Source organism: Lissotriton vulgaris, chromosome 3_1 (assembly GCF_964263255.1).
Source record: "Lissotriton vulgaris chromosome 3_1, aLisVul1.2, whole genome shotgun sequence".
NCBI lineage: Eukaryota > Metazoa > Chordata > Amphibia > Caudata > Salamandridae > Lissotriton > Lissotriton vulgaris.
Window position 1 is genome coordinate 1,607,042,566 of NC_141689.1, and position 17,567 is coordinate 1,607,060,132.

The following is a 17,567-nucleotide window of genomic DNA, read 5'->3' on the forward strand; positions in this document are numbered from 1 at the left end:
AAAACTGCTTTTCAACCATTTCACACACTGACTTTGCCTCAATCACACCTTTCGAGCAAGTTTCCATGTATATTAATGGACAGAAGCTCACTGTCTCACAATCACCTTTATCACCACTTCCCACAACAATCACTTTTTCCCCATCTCTTATTTCTATATATCTGCCGCCTTTGACAATACACTGTTAATAGACCTAACTAATACATTCTTTTCACTCACTAGTCATCGCATGGCTAGTAAACAAATTGCTTGCCCTTTCTCTGTTCCTGGGACTTACGTTCCCAACACCCACTTCACAGCCAGTGGACAACCAACAGGACTCTTACCTTTCTCACTCGTACTTTTCCCACTCTTCTCTACCTCCTTCAAGGACATTATCACCTTATTTGGGTTCTCATAGGCCCACACTGATGCTAGCCAAATGTTTTTTCATTTCCTGCCTTTCAACCCTCCTTCAGAAATGTTTATCGGTGTGGGACTGGCTGGCTTTACAGTTCTCTTTATTAAACTTCTCTAACGTTTGCCTGCTCCGCTAGAACACTTGGGGATCTCATCAGCCATTCCATGAAAATTGGATCATTCATAATCACTACAGCCACTGCAGCACGGTAAGAAACACTGTACTTATGTACAATCTGCGGGCTATCCCAATCAATGAAGGTAAAACAATCATCAACTAACTAGTACTCGGCAGGATGCAACAGTTTACCAAGTAGGTCTTCCTGTAAGATTGTTTGGACATGTTCTTTTTCCACTGGAATTTGCTAAAGTTTATCCATGTGTAGTCCTTCCATTCTCAAAACACTGGAACCAAGCTGTCCATCTCTCTGCAGAAAAGGGCCATATGCAACCTAGTGAGAGTTCCATTCAATGTCCCTATCTGCCTCTATGACAGCCTATCTCAATACACTCCAACGCAGAATCTAAAATATCCTAACAATAATCTCCTAGTCTCCCCAAAACCACTAAGCGACGCACCGAGCTTGTTTCTTTTACCTTGTAGGCCCGCTATAACAGAACTCTCCATCCACAGACACTTATGCAAGTCCATCTATTTAGAACGTAAAGAAAGCGCTGAAATGCCATTGTCCGCAACTCAATGGACGCAAGTGTTTAGTGACCCAACTACCCTATACTACTTTAAAATTAGCATTTTTCATCTATCTTCTCTTTAAATACATGAATGAATGAATGAATGAATTTGGGATTTGTATAGCGCATGGCTGCCCGGAAGCGTCCCAGCGCTGAGATTGTAGACCAACAACTTAGGGTAGAGGCTGAGGGGGAAGAGAAAAGGTTATTGTGGGAAAAGGTGAGTTTTGAGAAGTTTTCGGAATTTCATATGATTAGGTTGAGACCGGAGTTGGATTGGGAGAGAGTTCCAGAGTGTTGCGGCGACCACCGAGAAACGGCGACCACCAGTACGAGCTCTTTTGGTTCGGTGGACCTTGGCCAGGTTGGCTTGTGCTGACCGTAAGGGCCTGTTCGGGGTGTATGGGTAGAGCATAGATTTTAGCATTGGGGGTCCTTGGTTTTGCATAGCTCTATGGGTGGTACAAAGGGACTTGAATTTGACCCTTTCGCGTATCGGCAACCAGTGCAGTGTCTTAAGGGCAGGTTTGGCTGAGACTCTACGGGGGGTGCCAGTGAGTATCCTTGCAGCGGCATTTTGTGTTCGCTGCAGGACATTGAGCGTGGCTTCAGGGGCACCCAGAAAAAGGGCATTGTAATAGTCCAATCTAGATAATATTAGACCTTGCATAAGCATTTTCTGGGAGGTTGCGGGAAGTAGTGGAAGAATCTTTCTGGTAGATCGAAGTAGACCAACACAGGAGCCGGCTGTTTTTTTGGCTTGTGTTGTCATGGAGAGATTCTGTTCCAGCCAGAAGCCTAGACTTTTGATTTCAGTTTTAGGCTGGGGAATGGGTCCTAGGCATGACGGCCACATAGCAGTGGGGAGGGATGGTGGTTGGTGTCCCAAGAGCATAAGCTCAGTTTTTGACCCATTGAGCTTTAGCCTTGAGTTAGACATCCAGGCATGTATACCTTCTAGGCAGTCATGAAGATTTTTGATTTTTTCTTCCTCAAGTGAAAATGATACAATCATTTGGGTGTCATCAGCGTAGGTGACGGCTTTTATCCCAAATGGGGAGACCATATCCTCCAGGGGGGGCCATGTATGTATTAAACAGTGTAGGGCTCAGTGAAGAGCCCTGGGGGACCCCACACTGGAGGGAAAGGATATCTGATCGGACGTTCCCTTCACAAACCTGGAAGGTACGGTTTTCTAAGAAGGAGGAGAGCCAACATAGTGCCGTGCTTCTCACTCCAAGTTCAGATAATCGCTGTATTAGGATCTTGTGGTCCACCGTATCAAATGCGGCGCTTAGATCCAGGAGGATCAGTAAGACCGATCCCCCTGAATCCAAGATGCATCTAGCCTCCTCTACCACTTTCAGGAGGGCTGTTTCGGTCCCCTGGCCTGGTCGGAAGCCTGTTTGTGAGGGTCGAAGAAGATTATTGGATTCGAGGAAGGCTGACAATTGCTGGTTAACTGCCTTCTCTGCGATTTTGCTCAAGCCAGGCAGGAGAGAGATCGGTCGAAGGTTGGATAGGTCTGATGGGTCATGTCCTGGTTTTTTCTGTAATGCCTTGACCATGGCATGCTTCCAGCTGGGGGGAACCACTCCTTGGCCCAGCAAGGTATTAATAAGGTTAGTGGCCAGGTGGGATATGGTAGGTCCAACTTGTTTTAAGATTCGAATAGGAGCAGGGTCGTTGGGTGAGCCGCTTTTAAGGTCTGATAGGACTTTCAGAAAGTCATCGTTAGACAGTTGGTTAAAGTTGTCGAGGGTAGGTCTTGGGGTAGGGGGGGGGGGCAGCAGGGGGGTTGCGGTCTGATTTGGGCGGGAGTGACTGCAGAATGTTGGTGATCTTGCTTTGGAAAAAGCCCGCTATTTGGTTGCATCTGGCAACTGAGGGTTGTTGAAAGGAGGGAGGGGTGGGTATTTTGCGAAGTTCTTTGACTATTTTGTACGTCTCTTGGGATGAGCTAAATGCAGCTTTGATTTTTTTGTCAAAGAATGAGGCTTGGGCTGCTTTCCGTGCTGTTTTATAGATCCTCATTGCAGTTCTATACTCTTCCTTGATAAGGGGGTCCCAGTTTTTTCTCCACTTTCTCTCGTGGATTTTACAAATTTTTCGTAAGTTCCTGAGTTCTTGTGAGAACCAGGGCGACTTAAAGGATTTATTTTTCTTTTTTTGATCTTGTTTCGGGGCGATAATGTCCAGAGTGGACGTGAGCCAGTTGGTAAAGTTTTTATCTGCATTAACCGGGTCAGGGAGTGGCAGGGGAGCGGAGCGAATTAGCTCCTGAGTCCATTGCTCAAATGATATTTTAGACCATATTCTATCGTATTCTCTGGGAGTTGGTGTGTGGGCCTTTTTTACTTGAATTTGCCAGATGAATGGGAGGAGAAAATGGTCAGTCCAGGGGAGAGGGATCGCTGGTCGAATCTCAGTTTTGGGGAGATTGGTGAAGAGAGGGTCCAAAAGATGACCTTTGATGTGCGTAGCCTCTGAGTTGATTAAATGAATATCGAGTGCTTTTAATTGTGAGGTGAGGTCCACAGCCGTTTTGTCTGTGTTGTCCTCGAAATGAAAATTTAAATCACCTAGCACGATGAAGTTAGGGGACGAGATGCAGGCGGAAGTAGTGTACTCAAGCAATGAGTTAACAAAATTTCCTGGGCTGCCGGGTGGGCGATATATCAGAGTGCCCGTAAGTGATTTGTTAGGGGTTATCTGGAGAGAGAAATGGGTGCTTTCGCAGTCATTTATTTCTCCTTCTTGTAACCTACATACAAAGGAGTTTTTGTGGACGATTGCTAGTCCTCCTCCTATTCCCTCCTTCCTGTTTTGATATTGTATAAGGTAGTCCTGGGGGAGCATGTTAACAATGTCCGCTTCGGAGTGAGATGTTAACCAGGTTTCCGTGAGGAATAGAATATCAAGTTTTGAGTCTTCGATCAGCATTTTGATCTCTATGGCGTGTTTAGGGGCTGATCTGCAATTCAGCAGAGCTAGGTTGATACCATTGGAGGACTGGTGGGTGGGTATCTCTGCAGACTCCTCATGGGGCTTAGTAGATGGTAAGGCTCCAGGGGAGGGAGTTTCCATGCTGAATTGAAGGAGGTAGTCACGTGAGTGTCTGATCCGGGGGCTGTGTAAAACGGGCATAGTGGATGGCCCTGTGCCCGGCCTGGCCCGGACGGGCCCAGACGGGCTTGCCTCTGGCGCGCCTCCGGCACGCCAACGGCGCGCCCGCTGCGCTCGTCCACTGCGCTTGCGTGGAAAGCACATTTGGGAAGAGAGAAAGTGGGCGTGGCCTGGCGTGTGGGCGTGGCCTCGCGTTCGAAGCGATGGCGGCCCTGGGAACTTGCCCTCGGTGCAGCGCTCGATCCGCTGACAGTGGGAAGCCTGGGGAGGAATTCAAAACAGAGAAGAGCTCTGTTTAAGGTGAAGGTGCTTTTAAAATTAGCTAAACACAGTAATTACAATTTTTAAAAATGCGAGTGAACAAGCCTCCGGCTTCCGCCTCAGAGGTAAACAATCCATATGTATGTCTTTTTTCACCATCAATATCCATACAATGGCGCAATTACCTCAAACCACAACTAATCATTTTAGGCTAATGCCATCCATCTAATGCCTATGATCTAAGTACCAATTAGGGTGTCTTTTGTACAACGGTGGGTGAGGGTGGCAAATTACTAAGTATGTGAATACATTATTAAGTAAATGAGGTCAGATTTATTTCACGTTTTCCGGAAGCTGCACAGCCTGTAACCTCTGAACAGGACTTCAGTTATTTAATTTACAGGTCTTTGGCCACAGGAAATACTTGAAATAAGAGAGAAAAAATGGCATCGTGTAATAGAAAAAGTACCTAAAACGAATCTGTTTTATTGTGCTCCGGAACCAAACCAGTAGAATTTATAAGGTTATGAGACAACTGTCCATGTCTTTTTAAATCTGAGTGGTGTCATCGGTGCTCACCTATTGACAGGAGGCAAAACTCACAGAAGGCTGCAGGCCCCACGTATATTAACTTCAACAGAGGATGTTTTCTTTTTAGCACTTATTTTCTAAGCACTACAAAACATTTCCCAATTTTAAGACACATAATAGGGAGAACAACTGTTTGTTCAAATCATATAAAAAGAAGAGATCGCAAAGCTCTGTGTTGGACTACAATGATCGGATCGTGTCCTCGTGCTTTATAAATTAAGTACAAAGGTACTCGGCATCGGGAATTTTACACCCTGAGTTAAGGAACGCGCTCTTAAAACCAGTCCAACATCAAACCGAATTAAACCCTCTTCGTTAATCCTATCCTCGACCGCTGGTGTTCCATACATGTGATGAGGGTATATATGCAAGTCAGAGCTGAATCCATCAAAAGAGGGCACTAGACTACGATCCACTTACTCCGCCTTTGTATCGGCAGCACAATGCAAGACTTCGCAATAGTCCATCGAAACTGCTCCCCCATACGACTTCGCTCGCTGCTGTAGCAAAGGGGGTGGGTGACGGCTATTGTTGCAGCATCAGAAATGTTTGCCAAGTGGAAAGCGCCTTTTCATCTGCGCTTCTGTTCATACTTTAACTCACACTAAGTTGTACATAAACATTTCGCAACAGAACAAAAAAGTTACTTTTTGAAGGCGCGGGTGGAGTTCAGGAAAATTGTGCGCCAGCTCACTTATTTTCAATTGCACTAGAATAGATGAATGCGAGTACGTGATGCAGGACAAACCACTTGAACACCCCCCCCCCCCCCCCTTGCCCTTCGAAATAAAGTACTAAAGGGACAGAATATAACTATGTCCACTAGGTGGCACCAATGGCTCATGTACAGGCTAAAAACAAAGTTTCTAGCTCTTTTATTCCGCGTCATTTAAAACATTACTACAAATAATTAAATCTGTGCTAGGGATACCCTGCCCGCCATAGAAAAATTCCGCAGGTCTAGTTCACGGTTTATATTCTCGCTTAGTGCTATATTACCGCCACCCTCGGATTCCAGTGATAACAATATTTAATGCCCTCACGTTTCCCATGGAAGATGTTCACGCCAGTCTTAGCTTTACGAGGCCTCGAGAAGCCGGTGTAAGGCACATGAATGCCCAGTACTGCTGCCCAGGGGCGGCCAAATGGGCGTGAAGGTGCGGCGATACCACGCTTGGTGATTCAGTAATATGTTTATGTATTACCATCTCATCTGCTTTTCAGGTTTAGACCCCCCCCCTTCCTTCACCCCATCCACACTTGCGCCTATAAATAGAAGACGCTGATGTGTATTCTATTTACAGCTGCTTTTAACCTTAGGATGCACTCGAAGGCTGGTGGAGAGAAGCAGCGAGCGAAAGTAAACTCCGCCCGTCTTCGACCCAGCAGCGGATCGAAGTGCAGTTATCACCCCCCTCCGCCCTCCGTCTATGACCCACATAGCATACAAAAGAAACTAATCTGCAGCTACTACAGACATACCATATCCTAGATGAGTCAAGGCTTATAAACATCCATGTAAAGATAAAGTCAGATACCAAAGCTGCAACTGAGTCAAGGACTACTATACCCACCTACACATACCTTATGAAGTAACTTCAACGGCACCAGCAGCTAAATTAGCAGGTGAGCATAAATCAGGTTGGGCTGAGCTATAACTAGATAGCTCGCAATCATACAAAGCATGAAGTGATGGTAGTCAAGATCAGGGCTTTAAGTGGGCCAGGCCCCCTACTAAAAAGCAGCTGCTGAGAAGGGTGCCAATCGGGCTCTCCATTTTTGCCCTCACCTTTACGGTGAAAAAAATCTTAACTCTGCAGCAGTACCAGTAAATTCAAGGAGACTCGTTATAGTTCTTTCACAGCCTCATCATTGCAAAATTGAAGCATTTTCAATATTCTCTACAACGAAGCCATAGTTGCTGCTTATTTATCTTACGGAACTACCAACCATTGGCGAAGCCAATAGTCCTGGCTTGTAGCGGTAATGTTACTTGTTGCATACTATGCTAAGCACACATTTTTTGCTTATGTGTTTTTAAGCCACGCCCTTAATTAACTCATGAATAAATGAATGAGTTATTTGATACAACACACGAATCACCCCCACCTGGGGTATCCTGGCGCACAGTCAGTGCAGTAGATTGGAGTAGGGTTAAAATAGCACCGTGTTTAGTGCTTTCCTGAATTTATTATAATTGGGGCTGGTTCCAACATGAAGTGGTAGAGTTTGTTCCAATGGTCGGAGAAAGATTTCTCACCCCATCTGGCTCGAAAAATGTAGGTGACTACCAATAGTTCCTGCTGACTGGATCGTAGGATTCTGGCAGGGTGAGATCGCAGGGGCCTCTGACCGAGTTACTCTGGGCCCTTGCCCAGCCGGACTTTATAGATTAAACATCACATTTTGAACCTTATCCTGTTATTTATGGCAGCCAGAGAAGATATTTCAGGAGGGGGGCAGATGCTGCTCTGAGTGGAAGGTTACAGATCAGTTGTGCTGTTGTGTTTTAGATAATCTGTAGTTTAGACAATAAAGCCTAATTTGCTGAGGCAAGTAACTTGTTTTTTTTTTTTTAAATCTGTTTTATTGAAACTCTTGGTATACAGGTACATTTCTTTATGTGCATAATTCAAAGGGGAAACAACAATTGGAGTGGCTCGTACAGTATCAGAGCGAATGTTGACGATGGTTGAAAATCCAATTAATGCACATGTATATAAAGAACTCCACCTGTTGTCTCATGGGTGGACACTGCATGCACCAGACCATTCATTCCATTGTTTTATCACAGTGTAACTCGCAGTGCCGTTCCTACCAGGACATCCAACCTCGCCCGCCCAGGTGGGCAGCCTGATGACCAGCCGCCCCCCCGGCGTCCGCAGCCTTCTGGTCAGTAATGAGGTGTGATGTTCCCCGACAGTGTGAATGACCATCCAGGCCCGGTTCCGGGCGACATGTACGTGTGCTGTGGACGGCTAGATTGTTCAGGATGTCGTTGCCATGGGGTGGAAGGTTGCGGCAGTGGCTTGCATATGTGCTGCACTCCTGTATATAGTCGCTGTGTACTAGAAGTGAAGGTGCGAGTAGGAAGGCAGATCTGGTGCGGTCAACTGGGGGGCGACCTCTGCCGTGGGTGTCACTGTTCCAATCTAGGGAAGAACAGGAAAGGAAATGAGGGTGTAATGAACCCAAACTTGGGGAGGGGGTGCTGCAGTACGGGCCCTGTCTCAAAGGTTTCGGGCGGAGTGGTCTCGTAGGGTGCCGCCCAGTGGTGCTCACAGGAAGGTGATACGGGTGGTGCGTGATATCTCTGAATCCCGGGGTGGGAGTGCATTAGCGGAGTCGCCTGTGTGTGTGGCTCCCGTCGACAGACGGGGGGGGGGGGGGTGGGAGCGGGCAGGGAAGCGGGGGAGGCAAGTAACTTGTTGCTGTAATCTAGCCGACTTACAACAAGAGCCTATACCAAGGTCTTCCAGAAGATAATGGAATAAATAGGAAGACTTTCTTCAATAGGCGCAGTATGTAAAAACACGTGCCTGTTGCATATTGGACTTGTTCTTTCATGTTAAGTTCTTGATCGAACGTGATTCCTATGTGTTTCTCTGCCTTGGTAGGGATGGGAGCGTTACCTAATTCTGGTTGCCACTTGTCTTGGGTCCACAAGAATTGGGCTGTCCCACACAACATAATCTCCATTTTCCCAGGGTTAAACTGTAGAAAGTTATTTGACATCCATTTTACAATCACTTTCATACCCTCCGCAAAATGACCCTTAACTTTGTCTAAGTCCTTATCAAAGGACAGGACTAGCAGTGCATCGTCTGAATAGGATATATGTTCCGATAACTTTTGTGAGAAGGGCCACATAAATGCTAAACAGTGTAGGGCTCAGGCAGGACCCCTTTATCCGAAGCAGAGGCTTGGCTTTGAAGGCTCAGAGCGAGACGCACTGTATTCGGTCATTCAGGAAGTCCTGAAACCAAGCTAGGGCAGGCCCTTCGACCCTGACATTTAGCAGTCTTTGGAGTAGCTTAACATGGGTGACAGTGTCAAAAAGTTGCGGTTAGGTCTAAAGCATGAGCATAGTGTGTACACTCATCTTGATTGATTGATTGATCTAGAGAGCACCTGATATCGGTCACAGCCAGCATCGGATTGGTAACGTGGGCATTCAGGCAATGCCCGAGGGGCCGGTGTCCAAGGGCTGCTGTGGGCTGTTTTTTTGAGCAGTCTGGGGGGCTATTTGGGCGCTGTCTCTGTTCTTCTGATACAGTCAGCAGCCCAGTGGGAGTCTGAGTGGCCTTTCTAGAGGTGGATAGGCACTCATTAACTCAGTTTAGCACAGGTATCACTCCCTTTGGCTCTCGGTCCAGCCCATTAATGTCTGCACATACTGAGCGGGGGCAGGGGGCCGGAGTAGAAGTGGCCTCACTTGTTTCACCAGTGTAAACTAAAGCGTGCATTTTTTTACCCCCCCCCCCAAACTTTTTTAATAAGATTACACCAACGCAGTGATATGAGGAGTGTTTATGCAAATGTGGGCCGATTTTATTTTTGTGTGCCCAGGCCTATTTTCATTCCCAATCCAACCCTGGTCACAGCCACTAGTGCCGATTCCGTGCTATGCTCTGCTCTAAAACCATGATGGAGAACTCTACAACATAACATTAACTCTTCACCTACAGATGGTAAATTTCCCCCCCCCCCTCAAGTAAAGACATATTACCTCTACTGAAAAAGGCAAACACAGACACCCAACGACTCCCAAAACCTGAGACTAACCTCCAAAGTGCCCCTCTTTAGGGAAAAAATACAAAAAGGTGTCTCCAACCAACTTGTACCTCATATCTCAAACAATATACAACACTCCTACCAATTCAGGTTCTAACCTAAATACAAGAGAAAACAACCAACCTACCAATCTTCAATGATGCTCTATGAATAGTTGATGGAAGAGATACGCCTTTTGGCGTGTTAGCATCTGACAGCATCAATCATGCCCCACAATTAACATATAATCCACAAGAAAAGTTTAATCTAAAATGTCTCCAATCCGTTGTCACACCCAAATCTCAATTTGTTACAATGAAATACATTTAATTACATTCCTAACCAATCTACTGCGGTGTATATCAAGGCACTATCCTCTCCTCTGCTATCAACCTTCACATGGAGCCTCGTGAACCAATGCTACACGTTAAAGGAATAATGCTACACCACTAGGCCAATGACATCCAACATTACCTTAAACAAACCCATCTCACATTCTTATCATAAAATTATTCATGTAAAATCATTCACAATGTATGAACTCATTTTCTATCAGATGCTTCCCTGCAAACAATGAATAGCTTCTCCCCCACTCTAGCACATCTTCACACACTGTTCACAACGGACTATTGGAAAATCCCTTGGGAACACCATCAACCAATATTATCTATGACTTCACCCATGCTTCATGCCAGATCCATCGTTTAAAAAAACCTCAAACCCTCTAGCCCACAGGAAGGCTTCAGGGACGCTTTTCAGGCCTTGGTCTTCTCACACATCAATGGCATCAATGCAATACTTGCAGATCTTCCCAAAACAGATCTAGCCTCCCTCCTAGCCACACAGCATACTTCTGCCCACTTTGTCAAATCTCAAAAAATTGGATTACATTAACACCATCACAAAAGAACTCCACTGACTCGCCCAATATGCAAGAATCCATTTCAAGCAGCATTTATTGTACACACTGCTATGTACCCAGGCCCACCCTCCTACGTGAACGAAATGTATCATTGAAGGTAGGTGAGGCACCAGAAATAAATCAAAACTGGTCAATTAAATTCTTAAAGTATGAAAACCCAAAACACTAAAGCAATATTTCTAATGTCTGGCTCCAAGACTCTGGAACAATTTGCCTGAAGATCTCATATTAGGAATAAGCTGAAGCTCCACTTTCTCCAATCATAAGATTACATTTTTACAATGGGTTCCTGACAATAGCCAAGAGTCTACTGCTGTTGAGGTTACTATTGTTCTCATTACCATGTCGCTTTAATATCCTCAGAATAATTCATGTGACTTGTGAAGCATTCCACTCCTTAACTGGCTAGAACCACGCTACATAAATTAGGGTAAACATAAATTAAACTAACCATATGCACTTAGTGCATGTTTGTTGGATGGTGGAAATTGGTTTGTGCCGTGTCCATATACCCATGGGTCTGGCTAATAAATTCTCCTGACTTGACATTCCTTGTGATTTGTTTCTAGAGGTATACCCACGACCCATGTCTACTAAGTGATGTGGGTCGACAGTACAGAGGTGAGAATCGGAGAGTCTCAAAGCACATGGTTTAGAGGAAGGGTACTTAATACACACTCACAGAAAGTAAGACATGCAGGATGAAGGCCTTCAGATCCCTCACAAACTGCTACTCTCACTCAGTACACACAAAGCCACTTTAGGATGTGCCCAGTCTGCCTTTTAAGACCTCCCTCACACCTTGCCCCTTTGTCTTTTTGGATGCCAAAGCCCACCTTTAACAATACTCCTTGATTTTTTTTTTCAAGGTGTGAAATCTTCTTGTAACAGGGGGATTCCACCAGGAAGTAAGAGGAGTAGGATCCATGTGCAGAAGCATGCCTGGATCCAAACCGCTGTTTTATAAATTTCCTTTCTACTTATCCTGCAATTAAACAACTAAACATACATTTAAACCATAATAACTCCTTGTCCCCCAACCTGACCCCCAGTGGCCCCTATTGCACTAAGTGCGACTAATAACTTCCTTCACGTAAAATACCGGTCACAAGCCCATATCACCTAATAAAAAAGAAGTAGATCTAAATAAATGTAAATAAAAATGCCGGTTAAGATTCAATAAACATTTATCACAGAATGATTTTCTTAAAAACAGCATACAAGCACAGCCTTCGCTCCACATTTTCCTTGCTAACTCATTGCCAAATATAGTCACAGAAATCACTGCTTTTCTATATTCAATCACCCGGGAGTACTCACTGATGATGCATCGATATCTGAACCAATCACTCACTAAGGGCCATATGTATCAAAAACGATTTTTGCGATTCTCAAATTGCGATTTTTCGAAAAACGCAATTACAGAATCGCAAAATGCAATGACTTGCTAAAAATGTAGTGAATCTTACATATTCCTTATTTGCGAATCGTAAATTGAATTCCTTCCCATTCATTCCTATGGGCTATGAGTACCATAGGAATGAATGGGAAGATATTCTCAATTTGCGATTCGCAATTAGAGAATCGCAAATTGAGAATGCAATTTCAAGGGTGCCAGGGTGTCGAAAAGACACTCTGTTGCACCCCTGAAATATGTATGTGTGCACATGTGGCGCACATACATGCCCTTAGGGCATGTATGTGCGCCACATGGCACTTTGAAAAAAGCAAAAAAGTGCATTTTTCAAAGTAATCTCAAATTACCACCAACTTGAAGTTGGAGGTAATTTGCGATTCCTTACGGCCAAATTGCACTTTTTCTGTGCTTACTACATTGCATTTAAGGAATCGCAATTTGAGATTCCTTAAATGCATCGCCCACTTCTTCCCACTCTTCATTCACGTAGAAGACCCCCCTCTTGCTCATATACCAACCCCTGTTCGGCACAAAAGTCGACCATCCCAAACACATGCAATAGGTTCACTCCAATTCCACAGGCTCCAGACAAGTGACTACTCGAATCAAATGTTTTATCCAAAGATAGTTATATTCAGTCTACAGAATACAAAGTCTATTCAGAACACGGCCATATTTTAAACTACCACTCCCATTCGCCCAAAATTGGAGCACTGCAAGCACTAAGGCAGCAATTGAAATCTATACCCCGCAGATGGAATCTGACACTTGAGCAGTCCGCCAAACTGACACTCTATAAAGAATGTAAGTGGCATTGGGTGTAAACTCAGAAATATGTTCTCAGCCCTAATCCGGGACTTCACCTCTTTATTTGAAAACCTTACTATCTACTTTCGGTCCCTTACCACCACCACCACCTGAGCACTGTGCTTGTGCACAGCCCCTTGGCTCAGTCAGTTAGCTCTTGTATCAGCTCTAGTTCACTCTGGCCAGCCACTGCACTACAAACCCCTCATTGCTGCCTGACAACTTAATCCTTGACACCCACGAACAGTAGCTTGAACATATCCCTCCAATCGCTGCCACAATATAACATGAATACAATCCATGCAATCTTGCTGCCACAGAATTCTCACCCGCCCCCCTTCACTGTCCGACAGTTCTCGCCATCACAGATCAGTCTGGCAGGCCTTTATTCTCAGGGGTCTGGTTAGTTCCCCAAACCAACATAGTAGTGGATACTCTGTCGAGTATTTAGCAGCGCTTTATAAATTCGGATTGATAGATCTGTCAATCACAGCTTTTATACTCCATACAATCTTGTCACTTCTCCAAACTGACCATCCTGTGGACCCGACGAGAGTCCTGGTAAGAGCATGCTTGGAATATGGCAAGATTATATGTACCACGGAGATCCAAAGAGTACAAAAAACCTGAAAGATCAGTCAAACTTTTCAAGTGCTGCAATGGATCCTGACCGATGCAAGAGTTCATTTCATCTTCTAAGCGCTAATTGCTCTAAGTATCACATGCCCTGAAAATTGCTGAATGGGAGACATCCTCTTTGACAGGAAAACACCAATACGTGGAGGCTTATAGACCGAAAAATGAGAATACACGGACTATATGTCAGTGATAAACCCACATCAGGACAGGAGTGACATGTACGCAGGGAGAGGGAACACAATGCTAGTGACACACGTAGTTGGAAAGTGAATGAGATGTTTGAGCCAGGATATTCATGGACAATGAGATAGGGCTACTCTACTGATAGACAATACTCACTCATGTGCTCACAAAAGTTAAAAGGAAGACCAGGATACCGGACATCCCAGGAGGAAACTCCACTAGGATTACCCACAATATGTTGTTGAGCGCAGCAAATCATGACTTCCAACAGTTACAAGAAATGGCATGCACCCTGTAAATAAACACAAGCTACAGCAATCGCAGCCACATAGGGCTTGTATAAGAGTATCATCCTTCAGTCCCTCCTCTTCAGCGAACATTCCTCAGATAACCAACAATCAAGAAAAGAAAGTTTACATATTGAGGATTGAAAGTCTTTGACGAGCACTCCAATGCTGAACTCCGGACCCCTTGCTGGGTCTTATTCTCTCTCACACACACACATTCATATAAAGGCGGAGAGCAACAAACCCAGTTCATCATACACCACAGAGTACCTTCCACCCAGACACTCACCATACATATTTCATCTGCACACCATAACTCACAAAAGCACTAACACTCCAAGGAACTGGTGAACATCGACCTATGCACAAACAAAAGGATTCTATCAATGTGTGTTCGCTAGAGATTTATTTTTATTTTTATATTGTGGTTCTGTGAATAGTAGGATAATTGACTCTCTCTTAGGGTGGTAAAGATGAGAGCACAATGTGCTTGTTAAAATACCCCTCACACACTAAAAAAATCCAATAGTGTCATGCTTCATCATTGGGGTCTTCCCGTCCCTCTACGGGGCGGGGCGTGCTACGACCTGACGAACTACGCGGGAGCACTAGTGATGTGACAAGGCTATGTGATAGTGCAGGGTGGTAAGTGTCAGTGAAGTGTAGGGACCTAATGATATGTGAGATAAAAGCAAAAGCTAAAAATCCTCTGGCTAGTGGAAAAAAACCAATGTATTCACTTCCCTAGCTGGGGACGTTAAAAAGGGGGTTTTGGGGTAGAGCGATTAGCTACTACCTGGTCAACATGTTTCGTAAGCAGTCCCCTACTGCTTACTCATCAGGACCTTCTAGTGGCCCCTACAAAGAATTAGCTCAGTTGCTAAGTATAGTAAGCCTGTTGTCCTAAAAACTAGCAGTAAAAGAAGAGACTCTTCAGAGCGGCAGGACGGATAGAAGTAAGGTAGTATCCTTACGCGGCCACTATTACCGCGTTGACACACCTATCGACTGTCAGCTCATGGGGCACACCAAAACGTCCTCAGCAAGACCTATTTAGGTCATCAATTTTGAGTTTTTACGCTTCCCCTGGGCCAGCTCATGCCCTGAAGCATAAAACTAACAGTTGATTTTTACTGCTAGTTTTTAGGACAACAGGCTTACTATACTTAGCAACTGAGCTAATTCTTTGTAGGGGCCACTAGAAGGTCCTGATGAGTAAGCAGTAGGGGACTGCTTACGAAACATGTTGACCAGGTAGTAGCTAATCGCTCTACCCCAAAACCCCCTTTTTAACGTCCCCAGCTAGGGAAGTGAATAAATTGGTTTTTTTCCACTAGCCAGAGGATTTTTAGCTTTTGCTTTTATCTCACATATCATTAGGTCCCTACACTTCACTGACACTTACCACCCTGCACTATCACATAGCCTTGTCACATCACTAGTGCTCCCGCGTAGTTCGTCAGGTCGTAGCACGCCCCGCCCCGTAGAGGGACGGGAAGACCCCAATGATGAAGCATGACACTATTGGATTTTTTTAGTGTGTGAGGGGTATTTTAACAAGCACATTGTGCTCTCATCTTTACCACCCTAAGAGAGAGTCAATTATCCTACTATTCACAGAACCACAATATAAAAATAAAAATAAATCTCTAGCGAACACACATTGATAGAATCCTTTTGTTTGTGCATATCTGATTGGAGGGTGATTCTATCAACACCTCTCTACTTCCTCCTGTGTTTTGGAACATCGACCTATAACATTTTTCCACACAGAACCCGCATTTGGACAACTATTAAATCAAATATTGTGAAACATATATATTTTCCTTGCAAAATAAAGGCAAAAGGCTCAGAGTATTCCACAAGCTAAGAAACAGAAGCAAGTGGGCATGCAGGAAATCACAGCCATTATACACAAGGGTTGATAAGAATCCTAGAATATCTGTTGTTGACAGATCAAAGTGTTTGGTAAAAGGTAATCAGGGATTCAAAAGGGAAACAATGTACTCCCACTTAACATTCCCAACAAATACATTCATAAACACACATCCACAATATTTGAGAACCTCTGAGTTTGGTCATTGTTCAAAATCAGGGGTTATCACACTGGAATATAAGATATTTCACGAGGAGCGAGCAAGAAAGGAAAAAGTAAAAGAAGCAAGTATTTACTTACCAAAAGAAAAGAAGGAGGGAGCGAAAGCATGGAAAGAAAAAAGAAAGGCAAACTAAGACTTTAAGCTCAAGCATAGAACTAGAAAGATGGCGAGGGCTCCCAGCCACTTTGTCTTTGCTGGGCTGCTAAATATCTACTTCCCAGACACAAAGGTTGGAGCAGTGTTATGGCTGAACCAGTCAATCAACTATCCTTAAAGTGAGACTGTTAAGTCAGAGACGTAAAAATATAAGCAGGATTTAAAACTAGGAATGGCATTACCAACTTTATTCTGGGAAACAGACTGAAAACTGTATTCAGCAACTATTTAAACTTTCCAAACAAACCGTGCAGATGGTCACTCTGCCAATGACCATCTCAAGGGATAGAATCAGAATTGTGAATCCAACAGCCTTCGTCAGATAATGAGAAACTACCTTCTGTGCCACCACTTTTACAGATATGCAGTTACTTGTTATAAAAAATTACCTTTTCTCAGTATGGAGCCATTTTCACAAACCTGAGGGAGAATCTTGGATACAGAGAAAAACTGAAAGAAATGTGTAGCACTAGAAGCCTGCAACACTGCTAATCCATTTGTAAGCAGTTCACCTTCGCACTCCCCTGGCCACACTAAATGTCCACCACTTTTCCGGATGTTTTTAAAATACCTAGCTCATCTCCAATGATTTCCCAGCACATCCAGTCTTTGGCTCAGACCTCTGTAAAATCTTTACAACACGTGTGAAGAAAAGAAAATCTTGTGTAAAACTTTCAGATATAAAATATGCTTGCAATACCATGTACGAAGCCCACATTGCATTATTTTATGCTTGCACGCAGGCAAGACCAGAGAGAGGTCACTTCAAAAAATTAAACCCAGTGTGCTGGTGCATGATTACATGCAGTCTGTGGGCCCTCTGGTGATATACTCTGGGGAAACATCTTCTGATGCACCAATGTAGAGACTACTTTGAAAACCAAGAGCTGGAGCTAATCAGTAACTGGATGTCATATCAGAAAACTAAAAATTAATCTAAACAGAGTGAATTCCTCATATTCGTGAACAGCACCAAACAATCTTAGATGTAAACCTAGCTATCTAGCATAAACCAGGAGGGCTTCACATCCAGCTAACAGTCAAGGCAAAATCACCGATATTCACCCATCTCCTTCAAAGACCACATTAACCAGACAAGCTAGACACCAATGTACTAGCTATCCCTCTTTAAAGCAAAACCCTTCCTCCCATAACTCGACTTCTGAAGAGCTGTGGGACCATGGGTCCTCGTCCACCTGGAAGGAGATAATGCT

General features: G+C 44.4%; 1 protein-coding gene across 5 annotated transcripts in view; it reads right to left on the bottom strand.

Moving 5' to 3' along the window:
* Window positions 1-17,567, bottom strand: part of FSD1L (fibronectin type III and SPRY domain containing 1 like) — a 359,379-nt gene that overhangs the window by 54,784 nt on the left and 287,028 nt on the right. The gene's annotated exons all lie outside the window — the stretch shown is intronic.